The sequence below is a fragment of the Coregonus lavaretus genome, assembly GCF_964263955.1.
Source record: "Coregonus lavaretus genome assembly, chromosome: 20".
Classification (NCBI taxonomy): Eukaryota; Metazoa; Chordata; class Actinopteri; order Salmoniformes; family Salmonidae; genus Coregonus; species Coregonus lavaretus.
The window spans coordinates 43,361,300-43,387,917 of record NC_140007.1 but is presented as its reverse complement, the minus strand read 5'-3'; the positions used below and the strand labels follow the sequence as shown (position 1 = coordinate 43,387,917).

The 26,618-nt window shown below is 44.9% G+C and overlaps 1 protein-coding gene across 1 annotated transcript in view; it reads right to left on the bottom strand.

Moving 5' to 3' along the window:
- The window catches only part of LOC311148021 (protein kinase C zeta type-like), a gene marked incomplete at its 5' end in the record, with an annotated part of 159,918 nt that overhangs the window by 96,933 nt on the left and 36,367 nt on the right, over positions 1–26,618 (bottom strand). The window lies entirely within an intron of this gene.

Below are 26,618 nucleotides of genomic sequence, written 5' to 3'. Positions count from 1 at the left end.
CCGTGGTGTAAAGTAACTAAGTAAAAATACTTTGAAGCACTACTTAAGTAATTTTTTTTGGGTATCTGTACTTTACCATATATATTTTTGACAACTTTTACTCCTAAGGAAAATATGTACTTTTTACTCTTTTCCCTGACACCCAAAAGTATTCATTACATTTCGAATGCTCAGGCATGACAGCAATATGGTCAAATTCACGCACCTATCAACACATTGTCATCCCTACTGCCTCTGATCTGGCGGAAACACAAAAACTGCATTTGTAAATTATGTCAGTGTTGGAGGGTGCCCCCGAGCTGTCCGTAAAAAAAGAAAAAAGAAAATCGTGCCATCTGGTTTACGTAATATAAGGAATTTGATGTTTAGCATTTACTTTTACTTTTTACTTTTACTCAAGTATGATAATTTAGTACTTTTCCCACCACTGTACCTAAGTACGTTTAAAACCAGATACTTTTAGACTCTTACTCAAGTAGTATTTTACTGGGTGACTTTCACTTTTACTTGAGTCATTTTCTATTAAAAGGTATCTTTACTTTTACTCAAGTATGACAATTGAGTACTTTTTCCACCACTGGCAATGAAGCCCTTTATCTATTCCCCAGAGTCAGATGAACGTATAGATACCATTTGTATGTCTCTTCATCTAGTATAAAGAAAGTTAGAGGTAGTTTCGCGAGCCAATGCTAGCAGCTACCAGTCATTGCGCTAATGCTTGTTAGCAAATTGTGCTAACGCTAGTTAGCAACTTTCCAGGGGCGGTGTGTTCATTAGGGCGATATGGGCGACGCACTGCCAAACGGGAAAAGGAAGGGATTTTTTTTCTAATCAATTATATCACAGCAACAGTAGTTATCAGTGTTCTAATCTAGACGTCTGATCTGCCACTAAATGTCCAATCAGGCTAAAGTCGTGCTTCAAATGGCCCCGCCCCCTTTGGGGCGATTTCAGTCAGGTTGAAAATCGCCCAGAAGTCTCTCATAGCCTGTCATGTAAAATCTTTTTTTTTCAAATATCAGAGCTTTCAATACAATCTCTATGGGTTTCTGAGGGCTTGCACTTACGCGCTTTCGTCATACGTAACATAACCATGAACGTAACTAAGAAAAGAGCGGGTAGCAGCGTCAATCAATTCACGTACTACTATCAAGATGGCTAGCCTTCAGTGCAACTGGATTGTCTCTTTGAAAGAAGTTCACATCAAAGACCATTCAAAACGAGCTACTGTAACTGGAGTGTATGCTAGCGGTCATGAGGGAACATATTGTGGAGGAGGTGAAGTCGGCGAACTTCGTAGCTATCCAAGCTGACGAGACCACGGACGTTTCTACACAGATACAGCTGGTGTTTGTGCTGAGGTACATAGATAGCAACCACAAAGTGCAGGAGCGCTTTTTTGAGTTCCTTCCCATCTCGGAATCAACCTCAGTCTCAATCGCCAGTGTGCTTTTGGAGAGACTGAACGGTCTTTTTGCCATTCAATGGGCCAGGAACGTCTGAATGCACTGGCCATGCTTTCCATGGAGAGTGAACTAGTCCTCAGCATGCCTGATTTCAATGAGAAAGTCATTGACCGCTTTGCTGAATTGAAAGAGAGAAGAGAACAGTTTCAGTACAAGTAATGTAGCCTCTCTCTCTCTTTGTCCCTCCCTGTCTGTCTCTTTAACACACACACGCCCAAATCAGTTCACAGTTGATGTTGTTTAAAATAGTTATTTTTCATTTTAAAAAAAGTTAAAAAATAATAATAATCTGTTCATGTTCATTTTTACAAATCTATACAATTGGCCAGAATATGGTTGTTCATATTTACAAATCTATACAATTGGGCAGAATATGGTTGTTCATTTTTACAAAGCCATACAGATAGCTGTGTTTACCTTTTCTAGAAATTATTTTCAAATTCTGTTTTCAGGCAAAATGTCTCACTGTTCATTTTCACAAATCTATACAAGAGGGCAGAATATGGAAGTCTATAAAAATTTCTTATTACCAATAACTTGCATCAATGTTTTCAGTAGCCTCTATCAAAAGCTCCTGCTTGCTTGTTGTGAATTATGCTCAGGTGCACATATTTCCAATTCAACCATGAGGCAAAAAATGTGGTAAAAGCTCTTGTTGATCCTGCAATCTGAACAAATACCAAGATGCTGTATTTTCAGCTGATATTTCATTTGTTTATGGAAATGCATATTGTTTATGCAGTGTTGAGGAATGTGAAAGAACACCCTTGATTATTTTTACAGTGATAACTTATTTTGCTTTTGTAAGCCAACACTTTTGAGATCAGTCAATAAATGCTTCTGGCATTGACTTATATGCTGCCCCTGTCTTCATGTTGTTGCTGGACATATCTTTTTTAAAATGTGTGTAGGTCACCTAAATCATCAGAAAAATTGCCCCCCCTGAGAATTTTTTCAGGAGCCGCCACTGCAACTTTCTTTAAACTGCACGCAGAGACATAAAAATGGTATCCACAAGTTCATCTGACTCTGGGGAAGTAGATAAAGGGCATTTCCAAAATCCTGACGTATCCCTTTAAGACAGCATACATTGGGAGAAATCATGGAAAGTTGAAGACATGTTACATTGCAAAACAATGTCCTTACTCAAAACGCATAAGCACATACACTCACACATACAAGCATGCACACACTATAGGAGAGAAATGTTCTGAGGGTGATATGTGGCCTACCAATTTTACTCTTTGTGAAATGGGGAGTCTGGAAAAGAGCATCCTGGCAAATTAATTTAGAGACCACAAAATACATCTGCAGAAAGCCCTTCCTTTCCTTTCCTCATCTCCTCCTGTCTCAGGGGGGTCCTCGACAGTTCCTTTGCTTCAAAATGCCTGAAGAAAAGGCTTAACTAAAGGTGGCTAACTTTATATGAAGGCATTTAAATGCCCTTTCTCTATTTAATTTTGTTTTGTTACGAAACGAAAACTAATAGCATAAGAGTAGAGTCTTTATTATACCCGAGGGGCAATTCATTACGCAGCACGTAGCGAAACACGCTAAATACATGACAATGAATATACACCAAAACAGTATTTAGACAGCACACAATACTACTACAGCTGATTGCAGCTGGGATGAATGCTAATTTAGACCTGGTTTTACATTTGGGGAGCCTGTACCTGCGGTCTGAGGGAAGCATTGTAAATTAATCAAATAAGGGATGACGGGAGTCCCTCAGAATGGATTGTGACGTGACGTGACTTCCTCTTTCAGACATTAACACTCCATCTTAACTCCTCCTTCACATTTACTGGATTGGTTGAACAGTGCAGAAGAGAACCTCCTGACGGTTTTTTGAATCTCATCAAGAACAGCATGTGGGGGATCTAGTTTCAGGCGTTTCTTTTACACCTGCTACGGTATTGCCTAACTGGTGGAGTCATCACATCAAGTGAATTGGCCATCCCTAAACTGTGCAGATGATCTGGGTCTCATAGTGAGGTTATCGTCCATATCATGGAAGTTGTCATTAAAAACTAGCAAATAGAAATAGTGGAACTTAGAAAAAAAACACAGAATCACAAGCCACAACAACTGATTAGCTCGCTGTGTCACCGCGAGCCCAAATTAAATCTATTCTAAATGCTCTCTGGCTCGCACTGACGCGCTCTCTCTCTATGACATAATCCTAGCTAACACTGCGTGGCCTGGCCTGCACACAGCACACCCATTCACTCACCAGTACATGCAGGGCCCTTATAGCTTTCGGATAGCATGTGATTGCAATGCTAATAGCATGCTAATGCCCTCAGTGCAGTGCCTCATCAAAAGGAACACTGACTGATTTCCTTCTCTCTCCCTGTTTCTTGATTTCCTTTCTCTTTCAATCAATTTATTTCTCTCTTTCTCTCTCCTGTCATATCGGTCTCGCACTGTGCCTTCTCAGTGGAATTAAGTCATCATTGGTACACTGGCTTCCAGGCTTTGACAGCAACCCCGTTCTCTCATGTGTGAACGGCCTACACACACATTCTCTCTCTGAGGTTTAAGAGTGGACCAATGAGTGAGACACCTCCACAGCACTCAGCCCCTCCCACATATCCCCTGGCTACGGCAAAGGCACTTAGCACTATCACTTAAGCCCCTAGGGTGAAGAAAGAAAGAAAGAAAGAAAGAAAGAAAGAAAGAAAGAAAGAAAGAAAGAAAGAAAGAAAGAAAGAAAGAAAGAAAGAAAGAAAGAAAGAAAGAAAGAAAGAAAGAAAGAAAGAAAGAAAGAAAGAAAGAAAGAAAGAAAGAAAGAAAGAAAGAAAGAAAGAAAGAAAGAAAGAAAGAAAGAAAGAAAGAAAGAAAGAAAGAAAGAAAGAAAGAAAGAAAGAAAGAAAGAAAGAAAGAAAGAAAGAAAGAAAGAAAGAAAGAAAGAAAGAAAGAAAGAAAGAAAGAAAGAAAGAAAGAAAGAAAGAAAGAAAGAAAGAAAGAAAGAAAGAAAGAAAGAAAGAAAGAAAGAAAGAAAGAAAGAAAGAAAGAAAGAAAGAACGAAACTACATCCTCAGAGCTATGACAGTGTAAATTAATATGCCAACTTATCAAGACAATCATGAAACAATAATTGTTATCAGACGAGAGATAAAAACTATTAAAAAGCTATTATTTCTTAGTGGAATAAATGTGTCACAGGTTGTGTAATGAATTTCAGTCCCACATTCCCCCATGGATATAAAAACACACTTAGACATAGCCTCATTCTACTCCTCCCCCTTCTGACCTGCTTTGACCCCACTTTCTCACTTGCCAGCAGCAGTGACAGCTAGGTCACACCAGCCAGCCAGTTCCACTGTGTCTCCCATTAACCTGAACTCCCACTCAACTACACTGCAACCTATGAGCCAAACCACACCGACATGCCACTGAAGCAAAGAAGGGCTGGGTCTGGTTAGTGCTTGGAAGGGAGACCAAAAGGTTTATGGTAGTGTATATGCCATGCTTTATGGTAGTGTATATGCCATGCATAGCCAGTACATAAGAGCGGGTCGTATAGGATAGAATGTGATGAGGGAGGGAGGGAGGAACCCCCCCCAACCCTCCCCCCATCTCACCCCACACACACACACTAGGTTAGAGACTCCAGAGTTCAATGAAGCAACACTGCAGCCATTTGAAGTCACCAGAAGCACCCACAGTGCTGAAATACACCAGAAGCATCTAAAAAGTGTTTGGTATTTTTCCCTTCTCTTCATAGGAGACCTCCAGAGGAACTCATTGTTGAAGGAAGGTGATGATATAGGAGACCTCCAGAGGAACTCATTGCCCAGGTCTATTACCCAAGCATAATGGCATTACAAGGCATCTACATCCAGGGCCCTTATCCTAAACGGTTGCCAGATTCCTAGGCCCTTATTGTCATCCCCACATACGACATATGTCACCATGGCGACATATTTCAAAATGGAGAGAGCTATCAAGGTCATCACTAAACGGCCATGTTAGAGAGGACAAGGGCGGCAATGTAGTCAGAGGTTTTTAGCAAGTGCATGAGCTATCCTATTTTCTCTTATTCCAGAGTTGGGGATCGGGATAAAGTTAGTGGTCAAGTTTGGGTATGGGTTAAAGGTCAGTGTTAGAAGCTAGTGTAAAACTGCATTTTGTACTGTAGTTAGAAAGTACGTGCCTATTAAATCAGGGCTCGTATTCATAAAGCATCTCAATCTTATTCATTACGATCTAAAAGGCTAAACTGATCCTGGATCAGCTCTCCTACTCTGAGATGTTTTATGAACACAGGCCCTGAATTCCCCTCATTAAACGTGTTCCTGACTTGTGTCAGCAGGTCAGAGGCATCATTTAGAACGCTCTGAGCTGGCCCTCCTGTTGTTATACGGGTTAAATCATAGGCCGAATCTCATGTCGTCAGGAGAGAGAAGCGAGCTAAAGGCCAAGTCGTAGCAGAGAGTCAATCAGCCAATGTTATCTGTTTCTGTGAAGCTAAGGAGTATGGAAAGGCGAGAAGTGTGCTCTTTCTGACTAGGGTGTGTGGAGTGTGTGACAATATTATGTATTTCTGTGAAACAGCTAGCATAGCTAGCAGCGTCTGCTCTCTGACTAGGGTGTGTGATAATATTATTTATTTCTGTGAAACAGCTAGCATAGCTAGCACAGTCTGCTCTCTGACTAGGGTGTGTGGAGTGTGTGCCTGCAAGCACACAATCAGTCAGGTGTTGATTGGTGCTTGTTCATGGTGGTGCTCCTCTCCAGAAATGGAAGGAAAGTTGGTCCGCCTCACCTTTACTTACCACAATAGCATGACAACTATAGCTATATCCTCTGGATAGCATGACAACTATAGCTATATCCTCTGGATAGCATGACAACTATATCCTCTGGATAGCATGACAACTACATGTATATCCTCTGGATAGCATGACAACTATAACTATATCCTCTGGATAGCATGACAACTATAACTATATCCTCTGGATAGCATGACAACTACAACTATATCCTCTGGATAGCATGACAACTATATCCTCTGGATAGCATGACAACTATAACTATATCCTCTGGATAGCATGACAACTATAACTATATCCTCTGGATAGCATGACAACTACAACTATATCCTCTGGATAGCATGACAACTATAACTATATCCTCTGGATAGCATGACAACTATATCCTCTGGATAGCATAACAACTATAACTATATCCTCTGAATAGCATGACAACTATATCCTCTGGATAGCATGACAACTACAACTATATCCTCTGAATAGCATGACAACTACAACTATATCCTCTGGATAGCATGACAACTATAACTATATCCTCTGGATAGCATGACAACTATAACTATATCCTCTGGATAGCATGACAACTATAACTATATCCTCTGGATAGCATGACAACTATAACTATATCCTCTGAATAGCATGACAACTATAACTATATCCTCTGGATAGCATGACAACTATAACTATATCCTCTGGATAGCATGACAACTATATCCTCTGGATAGCATGACAACTATATCCTCTGGATAGCATGACAACTACAACTATATCCTCTGAATAGCATGACAACTATATCCTCTGGATAGCATGACAACTATAACTATACTATATCCTCTGGATAGCATGACAACTATAGCTATATCCTCTGGATAGCATGACAACTATAACTATATCCTCTGGATAGCATGACAACTATAACTATATCCTCTGGATAGCATGACAACTATAACTATACTATATCCTCTGGATAGCATGACAACTATAGCTATATCCTCTGGATAGCGTGACAACTATAACTATATCCTCTGGATAGCATGACAACTATATCCTCTGGATAGCATGACAACTATAACTATTTCCTCTGGATAGCATGACAACTATAACTATATCCTCTGGATAGCATGACAACTATAACTATATCCTCTGAATAGCATGACAACTATATCCTCTGGATAGCATGACAACTATAACTATATCCTCTGGATAGCATGACAACTATAACTATATCCTCTGGATAGCATGACAACTATATCCTCTGGATAGCATAACAACTATAGCTATATCCTCTGGATAGCATGACAACTATAACTATATCCTCTGGATAGCATGACAACTATAACTATATCCTCTGGATAGCATGACAACTATAACTATATCCTCTGGATAGCATGACAACTATAACTATATCCTCTGGATAGCATGACAACTATATCCTCTGGATAGCATGACAACTATAACTATATCCTCTGGATAGCATGACAACTATAACTATATCCTCTGGATAGCATGACAACTATATCCTCTGGATAGCATGACAACTATAACTATATCCTCTGAATAGCATGACAACTATAACTATATCCTCTGGATAGCATGACAACTATAACTATATCCTCTGGATAGCATCACAACTATAACTATATCCTCTGGATAGCATGACAACTATATCCTCTGGATAGCATGACAACTACAACTATATCCTCTGAATAGCATGACAACTATAACTATATCCTCTGGATAGCATCACAACTATAACTATATCCTCTGGATAGCATGACAACTATATCCTCTGGATAGCATAACAACTATAACTATATCCTCTGGATAGCATAACAACTATAACTATATCCTCTGGATAGCATGACAACGCATATCTGTGACTCAAGAGGGTGGAAATCTGCCCTGTGAAGCGAAGGCAATGATCAAAATGTAGTCACCAGAGAGAAAACGCAGACAGGCAGACAGGCATGCCTATGGAGTGTGGAGTGACAGTGAGAAGCACGGTAGGCTGATTATAAGCCTGTTTCAGACCGTTTTCAACGATATAGCAGATTAGAGGATTGTGTTAAGGCCGAAATAACACAAGGTCAAAGGTAATATTATTAGTATTCAATAGACCCCTCTCTGTTTTTGATAGGAACCATCAAAAAGAGTGTTGAGAGAGTTGAGAGCAGAGAGAAATAGGTGGCCTTGCAGTGAAACGTCATCCATGGCATCTGCATTCAATCAAGGGCCAATTCCATTTAATCAAGCCAATCAAGCCAAATTTGAGAAGCGGGTAGTGTGTAGGAGTTCAATGTAATATGATGAACAGCAAAGTCCTTCATACTGCTGACCCCCTTAAAAACGTGTGACTCACCATTTTCAAAGCTCTATACACTGTTTGTTAATTTCCTACCATTAGACCCACTTAATGGACCGTGGTTTAACATGTAAAGGGCTCTGGCTGTAGGTGGTTGAACATGTAAAGGGCTCTGGCTGTAGGTGGTTGAACATGTAAAGGGCTCTGGCTGTAGGTGGTTGAACATGTAAAGGGCTCTGGCTGTAGGTGGTTGAACATGTAAAGGGCTCTGGCTGTAGGTGGTTGAACATGTAAAGGGATCTGGCTGTAGGTGGTTGAACATGTAAAGGGCTCTGGCTGTAGGTGGTTGAACATGTAAAGGGCTCTGGCTGTAGGTGGTTGAACATGTAAAGGGCACTGGCTGTAGGTGGTTGAACATGTAAAGGGCTCTGGCTGTAGGTGGTTGAACATGTAAAGGGCTCTGGCTGTAGGTGGTTGAACATGTAAAGGGCTCTGGCTGTAGGTGGTTGAACATGTAAAGGGCTCTGGCTGTAGGTGGTTGAACATGTAAAGGGCTCTGGCTGTAGGTGGTTGAACATGTAAAGGGCTCTGGCTGTAGGTGGTTTAAAATGTAAAGGGTTCTGGCTGTAGGTGGTTGAACATGTAAAGGGCTCTGGCTGTAGGTGGTTGAACATGTAAAGGGCTCTGGCTGTAGGTGGTTTAACATGTAAAGGGCTCTGGCTGTAGGTGGTTGAACATGTAAAGGGCTCTGGCTGTAGGTGGTTGAACATGTAAAGGGCTCTGGCTGTAGGTGGTTGAACATGTAAAGGGCTCTGGCTATAGGTGGTTGAACATGTAAAGGGCTCTGGCTGTAGGTGGTTGAACATGTAAAGGGCTCTGGCTGTAGGTGCATGCATTTGCTAAATTAGTATATGTGAATGAATGGTAGCTACAAGCTAGCCACGTAGTGGTAATTAGATTGGATGAAGGCATGGCCTTGTGGTACCCACCCCTCCCCCACTGTCAGAGAAAAAGTCCCTAGTCAAGCCTCTCATGCACCTGCCCCCCTAGACCCCCCATTTGGGGAGAATAGAGGGTGTGTGTGTGTGTGTGTGTGTCTCTATATGTTTAAGGATGGGTGTGGTTTCTCCTCTACTCTGTTCTTGCGGCGTAATAATCAAGCTGTGCTATAGGGAGGAGAGAATGGGCAGCGAGGGGGCTGACCTCCACAGAGAAATGGAGTCAATTACCAAGTGTTTATTAAAGCTGCAATATGTACATTTTTGGGCGACCTGACAAAATTCACATAGAAATGTGAGTTATAGATCTGTCATTCTGATTGAGAGAAAGTCCAAGAAGCGGTAGATCTGTGCTATTTCCATGCTTCTCGTTTTTAAGTGTCATTTTTGCATCTTTTACTTTTGGTTTGGTACACCAGCTTCAAACATCTGAAAATACAATCTTTTTGATGATGGAAAATATATTTCACAGCAGTTTAGATGGTACAACGATTCTCTACACTATACTTGCTTGTCACATTGTAACAATGTACGCTGGGGGTCGGGAAGCAAGGACAGGGAGTGCATTTAATGATAAATAAAACATGGAACAAAACAAGAGTAGCGTCCAGACAGGAACAGAGTAACAGAATCAATAACACCCAGGGAAGGAACCAAAGGGAGTGACATATATAGGGGAGGTAATCAGGAAGGTGATGGAGTCCAGGTGAGTCTGATGAGGCGCTGGTGCGCGTAACGATGGTGACAGGTGTGCGTAATAAAGAGCAGCCTGGTGACCTAGAGGCCAGAGGGGGAGTATACGTGACACACATAAACTTAAAATCAGGCGAACTATTAGAGGAAATGGAGGAGTGATTTCTGCATAGTGCACCTTTAAAGGGGGAATCATATGAAACAATGTGCTCGGTGAGGAGAACTGATGGAGAAGATGATTATGATGTTATTAGCCTGGTAATTGGCCAGACTGGTTATCAGTAGCAGTACAGCTTCTGCAGAGACTTTACAACCACCTTGCTAATACGTACGCATGTACCAGGGTTGGGGGCAATTCTTTTCCAATTCAGTCAAGTCAGGAAGTTAACTGAAATTCCAATTCCAAATCCATATAATGTAGTATACTGTCCTTATACTGTCTTTAGTATAGTAGTATAATGTAGTAGTATAATGTAGTAGTATAAAGTAGTAGTATACCATCCTTATGTCATTAGTATAGTAGTATAATGTAGTAGTATAATGTAGTAGTATAATGAAGTAGTATAATGCCTGTAAAATACATATCTATCTATGGGTTGCCCTACTTTGCTCCTGGCTCTTGGAAGAGAGAGTTCACACGCCTCATCTTAAACCTGAGACATTCAAATCTGAATCGTTCCTGTGCCTTGTAATTTTCTCCTTGTTGGGTGGCAGAGCTAGGTGATCATACTACTCCCCCCAGATGTAAAGGTTGGGCTCCTCCCCCCCAGATGTAAAGGTTGGGCTACTCTCCCCCCAGATGTAAAGGTTGGGCTCCTCCCCCCCAGATGTAAAGGTTGGGCTCCTCCCCCCCAGATGTAAAGGTTGGGCTCCTCCCCCCCAGATGTAAAGGTTGGGCTACTCCCCCCCAGATGTAAAGGTTGGGCTACTCCCCCCCAGATGTAAAGGTTGGGCTCCTCCCCCCCAGATGTAAAGGTTGGGCTACTCCCCCCCAGATGTAAAGGTTGGGCTACTCCCCCCCAGATGTAAAGGTTGGGCTACTCCCCCCCAGATGTAAAGGTTGGGCTACTCCCCCCCAGATGTAAAGGTTGGGCTACTCCCCCCCAGATGTAAAGGTTGGGCGACTCCCCCCCCAGATGTAAAGGTTGGGCTACTCCCCCCCAGATGTAAAGGTTGGGCTACTCCCCCCCAGATGTAAAGGTTGGGCTACTCCCCCCCAGATGTAAAGGTTGGGCGACTCCCCCCCCAGATGTAAAGGTTGGGCGACTCCCCGCCAGATGTAAAGGTCCATTAATATTCAAGGTTCTTTGGGGGATGGTATAAATTATAGATTCCTGCTTAACCAAATCTATTGCTGTTTCAAATGCTCTCAATGTGTTTAAGACCAGCTCACCACTTAGCAGCTCATCTTTCTGAACTCTCAGATGTGTGAAGGCCCAACATGTGGTGTGTGTGTGTCTGTGTGTGTGTTTCCGCCTGTCTATTCTGAAATGGTGGTCTACTACACGTCCCCTGCTGCTCAAGGCAGTCTCTGCTTTTCAGGACAGTCTCTGCTGCTCAGGGCAGTCTCTGCTGCTCAGGGCAGTCTCTGCTGCTCAGGGCAGTCTCTGCTGCTCAGGGCAGTCTCTGCTGCTCAGGGCAGTCTCTGCTGCTCAGGGCAGTCTCTGCTCTTGATCCAGTTTCTGAGTCACTTCATTGTGCAGCAATGAGGGTGATGGGCGTGGGAGAGGGAGAGGTGAAGAGAGCACAGTGCCAGTGATGGGAGAGGGAGAGGTGGACAGTGCCAGTGTGGGAGAGGTGAAGGTGGACAGTGCCAGTGTGGGAGAGGTGAAGGTGGACAGTGCCAGTGTGGGAGAGGTGAAGGTGGACAGTGCCAGTGTGGGAGAGGTGAAGGTGGACAGTGCCAGTGTGGGAGAGGTGAAGGTGGACAGTGCCAGTGTGGGAGAGGTGAAGGTGGACAGTGCCAGTGTGGGAGAGGGAGAGGTGAAGGTGGACAGTGCCAGTGTGGGAGAGGTGAAGGTGGACAGTGCCAGTGTGGGAGAGGGAGAGGTGAAGGTGGACAGTGCCAGTGTGGGAGAGGTGAAGGTGGACAGTGCCAGTGTGGGAGAGGTGAAGGTGGACAGTTCCAGTGTGGGAGAGGTGAAGGTGGACAGTGCCAGTGTGGGAGAGGTGAAGGTGGACAGTGCCAGTGTGGGAGAGGTGAAGGTGGACAGTGCCAGTGTGGGAGAGGGAGAGGTGGAGAGAACAGAGTGCCAGTGTGGGAGTGCCGCTCATTCCTCCACTGACTCACACACAGCTACCATTTTCTCTCTTTAAAGGTCTGCTAACAATGTTCTTGTCAAACCTCCTTTACATATTGCTTCCGCTCCATATCTAATGCGGTAAACTGTTGACTGGGAGTCATTTTGGAAAGAATGTCAGCTATAACAGTTTAGAAGCATATTTAGTAATGCTACATAGCCTAATTCCTATAACATAAATGTCATAGCAAAATGTATATAAATATATTTCATATAATCTAGCCTATACAGTGTTTCAATGTAGAGCTAGAACAAATCATTGGATAGTGAAGTGAAACCAAAACATAACAGTATGTATTCAGACCAATATAGCCATTATACACAGTCTGAGACTTCCAAAAGGCTTTGACAAATAACAAACAAAAATATGATCCGAACGTAAAGTAAGCTACATCACACTACCGTAAGCTACATCGCACTACTGTAAGCTACATCACACTACCGTAAGCTACATCGCACTACTGTAAGCTACATCACACTACCGTAAGCTACATCACACTACTGTAAGCTACATCGCACTACTGTAAGTAAGCTACATCGCACTACCGGAAGCTACATCGAGAGGCTAATGTAACCTCATATGATAGACCAATAAACAACATGCACAACCACATAAATACTAAAATAGCTCAGAGATCTATACAGTGGATGAACAAAATGCACTAATATTAGCCTAAAACTCATAGACCTAGGAAACAGCTCTTTACCAAAAATAGACTAGAAGCAGATGTTTGGGGAAGCACATTATACCGCATTGATATCATATTCTCCTGAAAACGGTTATGGACATTATTGATGGTAATCTCCTTGGCAAAGACCATTAAATATCACTCAGTAGCAGTGCACCAAAACCCTTTCATATCAGAAAATGGTGGTCTGAGACTGACGGAGGCCGTAAATAAAAATAACACAATATTACAATTGACAGTTTAGTCGCTTATGTAACTAGATGTGGGTGAAGAGTATCCACGGTTGGTTGCCATGCGCAGCCTCGTAAAAACCTGCGTGTCATTAACGTGACACCTGTCCTCAACATGCGTGACAGCTAATGTGGATCCATTACGCCTATGGGTACTTTATGTGTACTTTGTGTGTACTTTATGTGTACTTTGTGTGTATAAAGTAGCACATCAGCAGCTAGAGTACTGTGTAAGGGCTGTGTCATACATAAAACGCCTTTCATAGACAGTGCACTACCGTAAGCTACATCGCACTACCGTAAGCTACATCACAATACCGTAAGCTACATCGCACTACTGTAAGTAAGCTACATCGCACTACCGTAAGCTACATCCCACTACTGTAAGTAAGCTACATCGCACTGCTGTAAGTAAGCTACATCGCACTACCGTAAGCTACATCACACTACTGTAAGCTACATCGCACTACTGTAAGCTACATCGCACTACCGTAAGTTACATCGCACTACCGTAAGCTACATCACACTGTTGTAAGCTACATCGCACTGCTGTAAGCTACATTGCACTGCTGTAAGCTTATTGCACCACTGCAAGCTACATCGCACTACCGTAAACTACATCGCACTACCGTAAGCTACATCGCACTACCGTAAACTACATCGCACTACTGTAAGCAAGCTACATCGCACTACCGTAAGCTACATTGCACTACCGTAAGCTACATCACAGTACCATAAGCTACATCGCACTACTGTAAGCTACATCACACTACTGTAAGTTACATCGCACTACCGTAAGCGACATCGCACTGTTGTAAGCAAGTTACATCGCACTACCGTAAGCTACAATCGCACTACTGTAAGTAAGCTACATCGCACTACTGTAAGTAAGCTACATCGCACTACTGTAAGCAAGCTACATCACACTACTGTAAGTAAGCTACATCACACTACTGTAAGTAAGCTACATCGCACTGCTGTAAACTACATTGCGCTACCGTAAGCTACATCGCACTACATCGCACTGCTGTAAGCTACATCGCACTGCCGTAAGCAAGCTACATCGCACCACCGTAAGCAAGCTACATCGCACTACCGTAAGCAAGCTACATCGCACTACCGTAAGCAAGCTACATCGCTCTACTGTAAGCTACATCGCACTACCGGAAGCTACATCGAGAGGCTAATGTAACCTCATATGATAGACCAATAAACAACATGCACAACCACATAAATACTAAAATAGCTCAGAGATCTATACAGTGGATGGACTCTAGAACATGGATACTGTGTCTAAAAACAGACATGATTGGCCGGCTGTACCTCGATATTCTATCCCCAGCAGTCATAAGCAAGCCAAGGAAGAGTTGGACCAAAATGCCTCATCACTCATGTCCTCTCCAACACCTATATACCAACCCTATGTCCTCTCCAACACCTATATACCGACCCTATGTCCTCTCCAACATCTATATACCGACCCTATGTCCTCTCCAACATCTATATACCGACCCTATGTCCTCTCCAACACCTATATACCGACCCTATGTCCTCTCCAACACCTATATACCGACCCTATGTCCTCTCCAACACCTATATACCGACCCTATGTCCTCTCCAACACCTATATACCGACCCAATGTCCTCTCCAACACCTATATACCAACCCTATGTCCTCTCCAACACCTATATACCGACCCTATGTCCTCTCCAACATCTATATACCGACCCTATGTCCTCTCCAACACCTATATACCGACCCAATGTCCTCTCCAACACCTATATACCAACCCTATGTCCTCTCCAACACCTATATACCGACCCTATGTCCTCTCCAACATCTATATACCGACCCTATGTCCTCTCCAACATCTATTTACCGACCCTACAGTGAGGGAAAAAAGTATTTGATCCCCTGCTGATTTTGTACGTTTGCCCACTGACAAAGAAATGATCAGTCTATCATTTTAATGGTAGGTTTATTTAAAGAGTGAGAGACAGAATAACAACAACAAAATCCAGAAAAACGCATGTCAAAAATGTTATAAATTGATTTGCATTTTAATGAGGGAAATAAGTATTTGACCCCCTCTTAATCACAAAGATTTCTGGCTCCCAGGTGTCTTTTATACAGGTAACGAGCTGAGATTAGGAGCACACTCTTAAAGGGAGTGCTCCTAATCTCAGTTTGTTACCTGTATAAAAGACACCTGTCCACAGAAGCAATCAATCAATCAATTCCAAACTCTCCACCATGGCCAAGACCAAAGAGCTCTCCAAGGATGGCAGGGACAAGATTGTAGACCTACACAAGGCTGGAATGGGCTACAAGACCATCGCCAAGCAGCTTGGTGAGAAGGTGACAACAGTTGGTGCGATTATTTGCAAATGGAAGAAACACAAAAGACCTGTCAATCTCCCTCGGCATGGGGCTCCATGCAAGATCTCACCTCCTGGAGTTGCAATGATCATGAAAACGGTGAGGAATCAGCCCAGAACTACACGGGAGGATCTTGTCAATGATCAAGGCAGCTGGGACCATAGTCACCAAGAAAACAATTGGTAACACACTACGCCGTGAAGGACTGAAATCCTGCAGCGCCCGCAAGATCCCCCTGCTCAAGAAAGCACATATACATGCCCGTCTGAAGTTTGCCAATGAACATCTGAATGATTCAGAGGAGAACTGGGTGAAAGTGTTGTGGTCAGATGAGACCAAAATGGAGCTCTTTGGCATCAACTCAACTCGCCGTGTTTGGAGGAGGAGGAATGCTGCCTATGACCCCAAGAACACCATCCCCACCGTCAAACATGGTGGTTGAAACATTATGCTATGGGTGTGTTTTTCTGCTAAGGGGACAGGACAACTTCACCGCATAAAAGGTACGATGGACGGGGCCATGTACCGTCAAATCTTGGGTGAGAACCTCCTTCCCTAAGCCAGGGCATTGAAAATGGGTCATGGATGGGTATTCCAGCATGACAGTGACCCAAAACACACGGCCAAGGCAACAAAGGAGTGGCTCAAGAAGAAGCACATTAAGGTCCTGGAGTGGCCTAGCCAGTCTCCAGACCTTAATCCCATAGAAAATCTGTGGAGGGAGCTGAAGGTTCGAGTTGCCAAACGTCAGCCTCGAAACCTTAATGACTTGGAGAAGATCTGCAAAGAGGAGCGGAACAAAATCCCTCCTGATATGTGTGCAAACCTGGTGGCCAACTACAAGAATCGTCTGACCTCTGTGATTGCCAACAAGGGTTTTGCCACCAAGTACTAAGTCATGTTTTGCAGAGGGGTCAAATACTTATTTCCCTCATTAAAATGGAAATCAATTTATAACATTTTTTATTTGCGTTTTTCTGGATTTTTTTGTTGTTATTCTGTCTCTCACTGTTCAAATAAACCTACCATTAAAATTATAGACTGATCATTTCTTTGTCAGTGGGCAAACGTACAAAATCAGCAGGGGATCAAATACTTTTTTCCCTCACTGTATGTCCTCTCCAACACCTATATACCGACCCTATATCCTCTCCAACATCTATATACCGACCCTATGTCCTCTCCAACACCTATATACCGACCCTATGTCCTCTCCAACACCTATATACCGACCCTATGTCCTCTCCAACATCTATATACCGACCCTATATCCTCTCCAACATCTATATACCGACCCTATATCCTCTCCAACACCTATATACCGACCCTATGTCCTCTCCAACACCTATATACCGACCCTATGTCCTCTCCAACATCTATATACCGACCCTATGCCCTCTCCAACACCTATATACCGACCCTATGTCCTCTCCAACACCTATATACCGACCCTATATCCTCTCCAACAGCTATATACCGACCCTATGTCCTCTCCAACACCTATATACCGACCCTATGTCCTCTCCAACATCTATATACCGACCCTATGTCCTCTCCAACATCTATATACCGACCCTATGTCCTCTCCAACACCTATATACCGACCCTATGTCCTCTCCAACAGCTGTATACTGACCCTATGTCCTCTCCTACACCTATATACAGACACTATGTCCTGTCCTACGCCTATATGACTCTATGTCCTGTCCAACACCTATATACAACCCTATGTCCTGTCCAACACCTACATAACGACCCTGTCCTGTCCAACACCTACAGTATATGTATTCTATACAGATATACATCTAGCTTACATATATATATATACACACACATCTAGCTTACATACCTATATGTATTTTATACAGATATACATCTAGCTTACATACCTATATGTATTTTATATATATATATATATATATATACACACACACATCTAGCTTACATACCTATATGTATTCTATACAGACATATATACTGTACATATACACCACATAATAAATAGATATTACACATTAAGGCACACATAGATCACCTGCCTTCTCCCCTACTAGTCAAAGCTAAACCCCTCAGAGTAGAGAGAGAGATAGAGACCATTTCAACTCAGAGACACACAAAAACGCACTATAAAAGTATACTTTTTCTGCTTGACAATCCACAACAATGCTCCTTTTGTTTTGAGCAACGCAATAATCAGCGGAGAGAGAGCGAGAGAGAGAGAGAGAGACAGAGAAGATTGGAGAAAGGAGAGTCTTGTTATTAGCTACATCTGCTACATGACACACACACCGCCACTCCCCCCGGAGCAAAAACAAACATTTTGCCAACACTAACCCCCACCCACGCCCAACCCCCCTTTTGACCAAAGCCCCGTTATTTGGGTGCTGGATGCACTTAACTAGCCGATGAGAATCGTTATTAGTGCCTGGGCTAATTATCTTGTTATGGGAGGAAGAGGGGAGAATTACAGATAGGGAGTCTATTTTGGGGGGTTAATTCACCCCCCTCCCCCTTTACACAGAACAATACGCAATGACACAAATCACACCCTCCGAGCTCTGTCCCCCCCCCCGCCTCCTCCTCCTCCTCCTCAAGAGTAGCAGTCATAATAGCAAATCTCTGTTCTACCAGAGATGACAAAATCACATAGGTACCCATAGACCTTGAGTCCAGTCAGAACAGGCATTACAAACAGGTTGCTTCGTGGTGGTGGTGTTAAGCACAACACAAAAAAACACAACAACCAATCTGGATAGGGCTGCTTTTTTTCTTATCAAACGGTAACATTTCTCACGTACCGTCATCCTTTATAGGATGCATTTAGTCCTCCTTTGAAGAGCCGTCGGCTGGGTTACAAAGAGCCCTAATCTGGGAGTCGTGGTTCCTTTGTGCCTCGGCTGGCGGACGGTGTGGTGATGAGAGCGCTCTCGCCTCTTCCCAGCAGCACTGACTAGCACAGCCAGGTAGGCACACACCCACTGCCGGCACATACACACACTCCATCACCGCACACACAGCCTCTCTCTCACACACACACACACACACACACACACACACACACACACACACTAACACACACACACACAGTGCTGCACTCTCTAACAGGTCCAGACCCTTTCAAGGGGACTGCCAACAAGACACCAGGCCAGAGCCCAGACTGTAATGTTATTGCAGGAAACAAGCCAGAAGAAGCCGCTAGCAGATAGCGATCAAGGCTAGCAGGAAGCATGCATCCACAGTGTATAGACACAGTCACTGCCTGCCTGCCTGCCTGCCTGCCTGCCTGCCTGTCTGTCTGTCTGTCTGTCTGTCTGTCTGTCTGTCTGTCTGTCTGTCTGCCTGCTACACATGAGAGGATGAGCTAGCTAGTAGCTATACACACAGCAGTTATGGAGGCAGAGCGCAGAGCACGTACACACACACACAGAGATTACATCCAGGCTAAAACCCAGAGAATGACACTGCCGTCAAATCTATTTTCCGTGGTGGAGAGATGGATGGATAGATGGATAGAGGGATGGAGGGATGGATGGAGATATTGCTCACCGGTGTCCTTCCTCCTTTTCTTTCTGGCTCCTTCAGCACATTATCCTGGCTGGTATTTACGTTGGGCCGGGAAGGAAACGTAGCTACATCCCCTCCTCTCTCGCCCTCTCTCCTCTCTCCCCGATGCCTCTCTTCTTCTCCTGGCAATTTATTTAATTATTTCCTCCCTCTCTCTCTCTCTCTCTCTGACTGCCTGCCTGCCTGCCTCCCCTCCTCCCTCCCTCCCTCCCTCCTCCCTCTCTCCTCCCTGTAGCACGGTTGCTACAGCTGTCAGTGTTGCCCTCTCTCTTTTTTTTGTGGCTATTTAATTCCCCCTGTTTCTCTCTCTCCCTCTGATTGATGCCTCTCCTCCTCTGCCGGCAGCACTGATGTGTAGCAACAGACAAATGGAGGGATTGCCTTGAACTTTAAGAACATATATTTTATGGTACAGTGATCTCCCTCTCTATCTCTCTCTCTCTCTATGACATCTCCTCCTGATGTCGCCAGGCACGGGGGGTAGCGACGCTAGCACTAGTGGTAACCAAACTCGTCCCCGGAGAGGCAGTGGTACACAGTGGAGGCTGCTGGGAAAACACGACATGGATCGATGCTGAGCGGGGGAATAGGCGGAGGTGGTGCAGGGGACCGCTGGAGAGCCCGGAGCAATCTCCGCCTGAGTGCATCCGGGCTTTCAACCCCCCCTCCCTCTCCTTCTCCCACACAGAGCGGGTCTGTTCACACTCTCAGGGCCGAGAAGAGTTCTCAACTGAAGGCTCACACAACAAGCCTGACAAGGCCGGATCAGTAAGCCAGCTAGCGAGCTCCGTTTAGAGGGAGATTAAGCATTGTCTGTTGTTGTGAGCTGTGTGTTTTGATGAGGTCTGTGAGGAGACAAGCTAGCATAGCCTCTACTCTGCAGTACAGTAAGGTCAGTATAGGGAGAAATGCAATAGCAAAAGCTGGCGAATGTAGGTCAATGAACTAATTTCTCTAACTTTACATTTTTATACTTAGAATTTGTATTGTTTATAATTCATCTGAATCTGGCATCTGCCAATCAATAGTCAATGAGAAAAATGCTCTGCCAGTTAGGCGAGTTCTATTCTGTATCATCCTGTCTAGTGAGTGTATCCATCACTGGTTAGTGTGAAATACATGTCTAATACAGCGAGCACACCTATGTTTGTATTGGGCTTTTGGAGCACAGCGGTAAAAGGCTTATACAGTAAATAAATGATAGTATGCTACAGTCAGTGTGTGAGGTCGTCCACAAAATAACAGGGGGAAGAGATAAATATCTAGAGTGGTTTCCTAACCTAGAAACACAATTGTTTAGCACATTCATTAATAAACAACATCCACCTTAATGCATATTCATATCCGTCTTTGAAGAACCAGAAGCATCCGAAGGAAAAGACAATAACTACTTGTACAATCATTTGATTCTGAAATACAGTGACCATAAGAGATAAACCAATAAGGTTAACAAACAGAGTCTGGATTGAATTTGCAGTTTCAAAAATAAAATAAAAACTGTAATAGAAAAAAGTCCAGGCAAACCCCCTTGGGATTCCGTAATGAGGGGATCTAGTATTTCGGAACAAATTCCCAATTGTGGCAAACCCCCCCCCCCCCCCCCAAACAAGGGACTTCTTTGCTTTCACTAAAAATACATTCCTGATGACCTCACTTCCTCCTCTTCCTACTAGCCATTGAGACATCTCCATACAGCAACAGATACAGTGTATGACAGACACCCTGCCTTATCCTCAAATACTCCTGACTAACCGCTTTTATCACTCAATGAATAACAAAAAAAATAATAATACTGTACCTATGAACCCCTTCTAATATATTACTATCATCTTATAATGATCCTGAGTTATCAGCCTATTTGAGTCTGTAGAAACATAACCACACTTAAAATATCATATTATGAGTGATAATAAAACATTATAAGGGCTTAAACACGCTTAAAACAACTCATTATACCTCATTATAAACTGGGTGGTTCGAGCCCCGAATGCTGATTGGCTGAAAGCCGTGGTATATCAGACCGTATACCATGGGTTTGACAAAAAATAATACTTTTCACTGTTCTAATTACGTTGGTAACCAGTTTATAATAGCAATAAGGCACCTCGGGGGTTTGTGGTATAGTGGGGGAAAAAAGTATTTAGTCAGCCACCAATTGTGCAAGTTCTCCCACTTAAAAAGATGAGAGAGGCCTGTACTTTTCATCATAGGTACACGTCAACTATGACAGACAAAATGAGAAAAAAAATCCAGAAAATCACATTGTAGGATTTGTAATGAATTTATTTGCAAATTATGGTGGAAAATAAGTATTTGGTCAATAACAAAAGTTTCTCAATACTTTGTTATATACCCTTTGTTGGCAATGACACAGGTCAAACGTTTTCTGTAAGTCTTCACAAGGTTTTCACACACTGTTGCTGGTATTTTGGCCCATTCCTCCATGCAGATCTCCTCTAGAGCAGTGATGTTTTGGGGCTGTCGCTGGGCAACACGGACTTTCAACTCCCTCCAAAGATTTTCTATGGGGTTGAGATCTGGAGACTGGCTAGGCCACTCCAGGACCTTGAAATGCTTCTTACGAAGCCACTCCTTCGTTGCCCGGGCGGTGTGTTTGGGATCATTGTCATGCTGAAAGACCCAGCCACGTTTCATCTTCAATGCCCTTGCTGATGGAAGGAGGTTTTCACTCAAAATCTCACGATACATGGCCCCATTCATTCTTTCCTTTACACGGATCAGTCGTCCTGGTCCCTTTGCAGAAAAACAGCCCCAAAGCATGATGTTTCCACCCCCATGCTTCACAGTAGGTATGGTGTTCTTTGGATGCAACTCAGCATTCTTTGTCCTCCAAACACGACGAGTTGAGTTTTTACCAAAAAGTTCTATTTTGGTTTCATCTGACCATATGACATTCTCCCAATCCTCTTCTGGATCATCCAAATGCACTCTAGCAAACTTCAGACGGGCCTGGACATGTACTGGCTTAAGCAGAGGGACACATCTGGCACTGCAGGATTTGAGTCCCTGGCGGCGTAGTGTGTTACTGATGGTAGGCTTTGTTACTTTGGTCCCAGCTCTCTGCAGGTCATTCACTAGGTCCCCCCGTGTGGTTCTGGGATTTTTGCTCACCGTTCTTGTGATAATTTTGACCCCACTGGGTGAGATCTTGCGTGGAGCCCCAGATCGAGGGAGATTATCAGTGGTCTTGTATGTCTTCCATTTCCTAATAATTGCTCCCACAGTTGATTTCTTCAAACCAAGCTGCTTACCTATTGCAGATTCAGTCTTCCCAGCCTGGTGCAGGTCTACAATTTTGTTTCTGGTGTCCTTTGACAGCTCTTTGGTCTTGGCCATAGTGGAGTTTGGAGTGTGACTGTTTGAGGTTGTGGACAGGTGTCTTTTATACTGATAACAAGTTCAAACAGGTGCCATTAATACAGGTAACGAGTGGAGGACAGAGGAGCCTCTTAAAGAAGAAGTTACAGGTCTGTGAGAGCCAGAAATCTTGCTTGTTTGTAGGTGACCAAATACTTATTTTCCACCATAATTTGCAAATAAATTCATTAAAAATCCTACAATGTGATTTTCTGGATTTATTTTCTCAATTTGTCTGTCATAGTTGACGTGTACCTATGATGAAAATTACAGGCCTCTCTCATCTTTTTAAGTGGCAGAACTTGCACAATTGGTGGCTGACTAAATACTTTTTTCCCCCACTGTACCACTGTCACGAATTCAGCCGAGGCTGCCCCTCCTCCTTGCTCGGGCAGGCTTCGGCGTTCGCCGTCACCGGAGTACTAGCTGCCACCGATTTATGTTTCTGTGTTCTACTTGTTTTGTCTTTATTGTACACACCTGGTTCCCATTATGTTCATGATTTGTTCCCTATTTAACCCTCTGGCTCCCACTGTGTTGTGTGTGTGTTTGTTCTATGTTTGGGGTCAGTGATTGGTGAGCGGGATTTGTCCTCCCTGCGTGGAGATTATGTTCATTTATTTTCACGAGTAAAGTACGTTGTTTACTAGCTCGGTGTCCTGCGCCTGACTCCGTCCTACCGCTACACACTGACGCCTGACAGAAACACGCACCTCAAATGGAGTCAGCAGGTACATTCATTCCTTCCGGATCAGTGGAGGAACGCGTCCAGCAGCAAGCAACCATGATACAGACTCTCGGCACAGCCATGGATCGCGTGTTGAACACTATGGAGCGATGGGAGAGAGGGGGTTTTCCTACACCTCCTTCAACTACACTGCAACCCACACCGCTGTCCACCCCTTCGTCACCTGGGTCCAGTGGGATTCGGCTCTCGCTCCCGAGGGCATATGATGGAACAGCTGCCGGGTGCCAGGGGTTTCTGCTCCAGGTGGAGCTCTACCTGGCGACCATCCAGCCGGCTCCCTCGGGATACGAGAGCGTGTCCACCCTCATCTCCTGTCTGTCGGGAGAGCGCTCGAGTGGGCCAACGCCGAGTGGGGAGGAATAGATGTGGCGTCGGTGCGCTATGAAGATTTAATTTGATCATCCACCGGAGGGGAGAGCGGCGGGGAAACGTCTGTTCTACCTCAGACAGGGGAAGAGGAGTGCTCAGGACTTCGCACTGGACTTCAGGACCCTGGCAGCCAGCGCAGGATGGAATGAGAGGGCCCTGATTGACCACTACCGATGCAGCCTACGGGAGGACGTTCGTCGGGAGCTGGCCTGCAGGGACACCACCCTTAACCAGGACCAGCTGGTGGATTTATCGATACGGCTGGATAACCTGTTGGCCACCCGCGGACGTCCGGATCGGGGTCCGTCCATTCCATCCCCCAGCACCTCCGACCCTACACCGATGGAGCTCAGAGGTTCTGCTCTAAGGGAGACCGGAAGGGGGGCCGTTTCCTGCACCAACTGTGGCCGCAGAGGACACACTGCTGGTCGGTGCTGGGGAGGTTCCTCAGGGAGTCGAGGCAGCAGGCAGAGCACTGGTGGACCATCCCAAGTGAGTAGGCACCCGACTCACCCAGAGCTCCCTGTTGCGCACATGTGTATTGACATAGAATTTCCTGAGTTTTCCCTGCATTCCCAGCATAAGGCGCTCGTAGATTCAGGCGCAGCTGGGAACTTTATTGATTTGCCCGTAGATTAGGGATTCCTATTGTTCCTGTTGATGTGCCCTTCCCTGTACATGCCTTAGATAGTCGCCCTTTAGGGTCAGGCCTGATTAGGGAGGTCCCAGCTCCACTCTGGATGAAAACGCAGGAGGGTCATGAGGAGATAATTAGTCTCTTTCTGATTGATTCTCCTGCGTTTCCAGTGGTGTTGGGGCTTCCCTGGTTAACCTCTCATTACCCCACTATTTCATGGCAACACAGGGCTCTCAAGGGATGGTCAAGACAGTGCTCGGGGAGGTGTGTAGGTGTTTCCATAGGTGCAACTACGGTGGAAAGTCCAAACCAGGTCTCCAATGTGCACATTCCTCCCGAATATGCCGATTTGGCTCTCGCCTTCTGTAAAAAGAAGGCGACTCAATTACCAACCCATCGACAGGGGGATTGTGCGATAAATCTCTGGGTAGGCGCTGCACTTCCCCGGAGTCACGTGTATCCTCTGTCACAGGAAGAGACGGCGGCTATGGAAACATATGTCTCCGAATCTCTGGGACAGGGATACATTCAGCCTTCCACTTCACCTGCCTCCTCAAGTTTATTTTTTGTGAAGAAGAAGGATGGAGGTTTACGCCCGTGCATTGACTACCGTGGTCTCAATCAGATCACTGTTAAGTACAGTTATCCACTACCTCTCATTGCTAGTGTGACGGAGTCATTGCACGGGGCGCGCTTCTTCACCAAATTGAATCTCAGGAGCGCGTACAACCTGGTGCGTATCCGGGAGGGGGATGAGTGGAAGACGGCATTTAGTACCAGATCTGGGCACTAGGAGTACCTTGTCATGCCGTACAGGTTGATGAATACTCCATCAGTCTTCCAATCCTTTGTCGATTCGATTTTCAGGGACCTGCACGGACAGGGTGTAGTGGTGTATATAGATGACATTCTCATATACTCCGCTACACGAGCCGAGCATGTGTCCCTGGTGTGCAAGGTGCTTGGTCGACTGTTGGAACATGACCTGTACGTCAAGGCGGAGAAATGTCTGTTCTTTCAACAGTCCGTCTCCTTCCTAGGGTACTGCTTGTCCGCGTTAGGGGTGGAGATGGAGAATGACCGTATTTCGGCCATGCCGAAAGGAGGTGCAGCGATTCTTAGGGTTTGCCAACTACTACTGGAGGTTTATCCGGGGCTTTGGTCAGGTAGTGGCTCCCATTACCTCCTTGCTGAAGGGGGGACCGGTGCGACTGCGGTGGTCAGCTGAGGCGGACAGGGCTTTTGGTCACCCGAAGGCCCTGTTTACCTCTGCCCCTGTGCTGGCTCATCCGGATCCCTCCTTGGCATTCATAGTAGAGGTGGACGCGTCCGAGGCTGGGATAGGAGCTATACTGTCTCAGTGCTCGGGTACGCCACCAAAGCTCCGCCCCTGTGGTTTCTTTTCGAAGAAGCTCAGCGCGGCGGAGCGCAACTATGATGTGGGGGACCGGGAGCTGTTAGCTGTTGTCCAGGCTCTGAAAGCGTGGAGGCATTGGCTTGAGGGGGCTAAACACCCTTTCCTCATTTTGACTGACCACCGCAATCTGGAGTACATCCGGGCGGCGAGGAGACTGAACCCTCGCCAGGCAAGGTGGGCCATGTTTTTCACCCGTTTTGTGTTCACCCTTTCTTACAGACCAGGTTCCCAGAACGCTAAGGCAGACGCTCTGTCCCGGCTGTATGACACAAAGGAGAGGTCCATGGAGCCCACTCCTATACTTCCGGCTTCTTGTCTGGTGGCACCGGTGGTATGGGAGGTTGACGCGGACATCGAGCGGGCGTTACGTACGGAGCCCACTCCCCCACAGTGTCCAGAGGGTCGTATGTACGTTAAGTTAGATGTCCGCGATCGATTGATCTATTGGGCTCACACGTCACCCTCCTCTGGTCATCCTGGCATCGGTCGGACAGTGCACTGTCTTAGTGGGAAGTACTGGTGGCCCACTTTAGCTAAGGACATGAGGATTTATGTTTCCTCCAGCTCGGTGTGCGCCCAGTGCAAGGCACCTAGACCCCTGCCCAGAGGGAAATTACAACCCCTACCCGTTCCACAACGGCCGTGGTCACACCTATCGGTGGATTT